The 4791-nt window shown below is 37.3% G+C and overlaps 1 long non-coding RNA gene across 1 annotated transcript; it reads right to left on the reverse strand.

Moving 5' to 3' along the window:
• Positions 1-514: 514 nt before the first annotated feature.
• Positions 515-3317, reverse strand: LOC148853144 (uncharacterized). The gene is made up of 2 exons (XR_016098832.1): positions 932-3317; positions 515-795 (listed from the first exon to the last, which is right to left on the reverse strand). It is a non-coding gene; the product is annotated as an uncharacterized LOC148853144 (long non-coding RNA).
• Between the last annotated feature and the right edge of the window lie 1474 nt (positions 3318-4791).

The following is a 4791-nucleotide window of genomic DNA, read 5'->3' on the forward strand; positions in this document are numbered from 1 at the left end:
GCGCATATGCTAAGCAACCAAAAACTCGCACATTATCATAAGGAGGTCGCCCAAATAACATTTCATAGGGAGTCTTTCCATTTAACAGAACGGACGGTGTCCGATTGATCAGATAACATGCGGTCAAGACACATTCCCCCCAAAGATCAATAGGCAAGCTAGCTTGAAAGCGCAAGGCGCGGGCAACATTGAGTATGTGGCGGTGCTTGCGTTCAACCCTCCTATTTTGTTGAGAGGTCCTAACACAAGTGGTTTGATGAATAATGCCACTTTCAGCAAAATAACCAGTCAAGCAGACAAACTCAGTCCCATTGTCAGTACGGATCACCTTGACAGGTTTGTTAAATTGCCTTTGAACCATAGCAAAAAAATTTCAAAGGACTCGTCCCACTTCCTTCTTATCAATCAGAAAATAAATCCAAACGCCTCTAGAAAAATCGTCCACTATGGTCAAGAAATAATGTGCACCACAAGAAACTACAGTTCTATAAGGACCCCACAAATCACAATGAACTAACTCAAAAATATCAGATGCTTTATTATTACTAGGAACAAACTCTTCCCGACATTGTTTAGCTCGGAAGCATACATCACAACCCTTACTACTATCAGTATGCTTAGTACGAAAAAGTAGCAATTTAATAATTCTATAAGAAGGATGCCCCAACCTTTGATGCCAAATATCCGACATTCTGCTCTCTATAGTCTTCATTGCTGTTGTTGATGCAATGCTCCAGAAATAATAGAGTCCCTCTCGCTGTTCACCCACTCCAATCAGCATCCTCGTAGTGCGGTCTTGTATCACACATAATTTGTTAGTGAATTGGACAATGCAATTTGATTCCTCAATTAATTGTGATACAAAAAGTAAATTGCAATTCAAACTAGGCACATATAAAACACTAGTCAGTTTCAGGTGATCGTCCATTACAATTGTGCCTTCTTTTTCTGCTATCGTCGCCTTCTCGTCTGGCAGCCTGACAGAGCACGGAATGGTATTCTTTATGTCTCTCATTGACTTGAGGTTTTCTGTCATATGATGAGAGGCCCCTGTGTCTATTATCCATTCTGACAATTTTTTCTTACCACTTAGTCGTTGACTCCCTTCTTTCTGTGTGTTCAAAAGGTTGAGTAACATATTCCACTGTTCACTGCTCAGTCCATTTAACCCAATCTTGGCTGTATCGATTGATTCTCCTTGAGACGTATTGCCTTGCACAGAGACTTTGGCTGTATTGGCCTTAGCTTGGCTATCACGACCTTTTCCTCCTGCCCCTATTCATTGTTTCTGTCCACCACGCCCTCGGCCTGTTCCACGGGTATTATTTTTCGACCGATCACCCCACCATTCAGGGTAGCCGATCAGTTGGAAACAAGACTCTACATCGTGGCTTGTCTTGTTGCAGTGAGTACATACAGCGTTCTTGTCTCTGCCCTCGCTTTGCCTCTTTCTTGTGTGGGCTACGAAGGCCACAGCTTCAGCTTTCTCTTCCTTTGTGTGCATCATAGTCTGAACTTGCTCTTCTTGAACCACTATGGCATAGGCTCGATTCAAATTTGGCAAGGCTTCCGTACTCAGTATATGCGAACGCACACCTCCATAGACCGTGTCATCTAGCCCCATCAAAAATTGATGAAGTTTCTCTTCAACTCGCTTCTTATCCCATGCCCTGCTTATGTCGCAGTTGCACTTGCCACATTGACAATTGGGATATTGCTCATAATTTTCCAATTCCTTCCATATCATCTTGAGTTTTCCATAGTAATTCAGAATCGTCATACCTCTTTGTTTGCAATTCGCCAATTCGGATTTGAGTTGTTGGACTCGTGGTCCATTACCAACAGAAAATCACTCCTTTATGTCGTCCCAGAGTGTCTTCGCAATCTTTGTGTATGTTACGGTTGAACGTAAATTTGGTTCAATCGTATTCAGAATCCATGACACAAGCATGGAATTCACCATCCACCAATCTTCTAATTCCACTGAATCTTTCAAAGGTTGTTTCACTGATCCATGATGAAGCCGAATTTCTTCTTGGCTCGCAGCGCCGTTCTTATTGCTCGAGCCCATTCATCATACTTGTCACCTCTAAGCTGGATGTGTTTGATAATGCTCCCTGGATTGTCATTGGTTGATAGAAGATAGGGTGAGATCACGTTCGGAAGAACACGAAGTGCCGCCACAGTTCACCGAAGAAGATGATGAACAGTGATACTTTACAAACCAGAAGAAGTGCTGCCGCTGTTCTCCGAAGGAGACAATGATCACCGAAGTGTCGCCGCTTGTCCGAAAAACACAGTGCCGGACTGAAGTACAACGCAGAACGTTGTCGCCGCTGATCGATCGTTGCACAGCGCCGGACTGAAAAAAACCACAGGGCAAAACGCTGTCGCCGCTAATCGCTGATCCGAAGTCACCACTGATCACTGGTTCGAAGTCGAAGGAGACGACGATCATCGAAGTGCCGCCGCTTGTCCGAAAAACACAATGCCGGACTGAAGCACAACGCAGAACGTTGTCGCCACTGATCGCTGATCCAAAGTCGCCGTTGATCTCCAGAGTGCCCTGGCTCTGTTGCCATGAAAAACCAGAGCTTCTCTGGTTTCTACTTTCATGATTTTATTTACTCAAAATGCCGAAATATATACAATCGAGATCCTATGTTTACAAGGATAAGAAGATGTACAAGGATAAGATGAATCGGAGACTCCTGATTCAATTACAACGGAGACTCCTAATTCAATTACTAATTGTAATCCTAACACCTTGAAGCTCCTCGAAAACCTCAAGCTTCCTTTTCGTCTCAACCTCCACTTCATCCTCCAATCCCGCCTCCGATGTCTGCGACAAGTTCAAAAGCTACGATAACCTCCCTGATCCACCATTCTTCTTCAATTTTGGCTTCTGCTGCGACTCCAGCTGCTCTTTCTCCTGTTGCTTCGGTTTCTGTTTCTGGTTCAGTTTCTGCATCTGTAGCGGCGATGCAACACCAGAATCCATCTCATGCTGGTGGCACGAAACACCACACATCATCGTGTCCAAGAGCTTCCGACGAAATGCAGCTCCCTAAATCGTCGGCCATAGCCGGATATTCCCTCCTCCGGCCCTCTCTAGAACCATTGATCCAACGTCGTTCCTTTGATACTTCGCCATTTTCCGGCCACCTCTCCAGCTTAACTATCGGAAATTGCCCACATTGAAGAGAGAATAGAAAATTGAGAGAGAGAATTTTGTTTTTGAAGTGGATAGAGGCGGCGGCGTTGGGCAGAGGTAGGCGGAGGTGTTACCAAAGGTTGTCAGTGGCGACGACATGTGGGGACGCTGATGAATGATTTAATATTATTTGTAAAAGGAAAAAGATGAACAGTTTTTTTTATCCTTATTTAATATTATTTTTAAAATTTTATATTTTAGAAATTTTATTAAAATTATTATTTTTATCTGGCCCAAAAGTTGCCCTTAACAAATGTAATCCCTTCATTAAAAACAAGCATTTATTGAGCTTTATTTTTATCAAATGCCCATAGCATTTTTTCAGATGCGTTTGGAATATTTTAAGTGCTTAAAAGCACTCCAAAACAGGGGCCTACATTACTCTGAGTTTATGAGCCTGTGCATGTGGTCTGTGGAGGACCCTTGGTTACAATTTACAAATACAAAGGAACTTATGGATACCGGTTCAAAGTCTAATCACCGTCATCCATGTCATATGTCATGGATAAATTTGGGTCCGGTACATTCATTCAGCATCCGCCTGGTACTTAGGACTTGTTTGGGTGTATGAATGAATCTGAGGTATCTTGCAAGTGACGTTAACGTACGCCATCAATCGCTTTCCTTCAACGTATCGTGTTATACTATCTTCCTTGAAAAAAAAAAAAAAAAAAGCTACGTTCTCAGTTTTGTATTTTTTTTTCTTTTATTTTTTTATTTATTTTTACTTTTGGCCATTAACGGGATCTGTACAATGCACCGGAACATCTGAAACATTTAATAATTTTATTTACTATTAATTAATATTAAATTAATAATTAAAATTTGTTGTTAATTAACTAAAAGTATTCAAAGTTATTGTTAATATCAAAAATTTTAATAATTGTATTTTTATTTAATGTTGATTTACAGAAAATAATTAATGTTAATTTAATACAAATAAATGTTTTTAATAAATTTAATTTTATTAATAATTTATAGTAATTTTAATTAATAATATTTATTATTAATTTATAGTAAAGTTTGGATTAAATAATTTAAGAATTATTTAAATATTCTAACAAAATTATATAATAACTTTAAAATATTTATTAAAACATAAAAAATAATTTTATATTTTTACAAAATATATCACAAAATTATGTACTAACAATTTAAATACTTAAATAACTAGATATTTATTATAACTAGATTTTCAATAATTAAAATAACGAAATTATGTAATAAATTTAAAAAACTTCCTTAAAGCAAAAAATATATTTAACACAATATTGAATTTAATATATTACAAAATTAATAATAAAATTATGTAATAATAGTATAAATTATGATTTTATGGATAATTAAATATATAAATTAGCGGGATCTGTGAACATCTGAAGCATTTAATAATTTTATTTACTATTAATTAATATTAAATTAATAATTAAATTTTAAATAAAAAATTAAATATTTTATAGATTATTTAAATATTTAAATAACTAGATATTTATCATAACTAGATTTTCAATAATTAAAATAACGAACTTATGTAATAAATTTAAAAAAATTTCCTTAAAGCAGAAAATAATTTTAAC

Source organism: Nelumbo lutea, chromosome 5 (genome assembly GCF_056320005.1).
Source record: "Nelumbo lutea isolate HS-2025 chromosome 5, American lotus-T2T, whole genome shotgun sequence".
NCBI lineage: Eukaryota > Viridiplantae > Streptophyta > Magnoliopsida > Proteales > Nelumbonaceae > Nelumbo > Nelumbo lutea.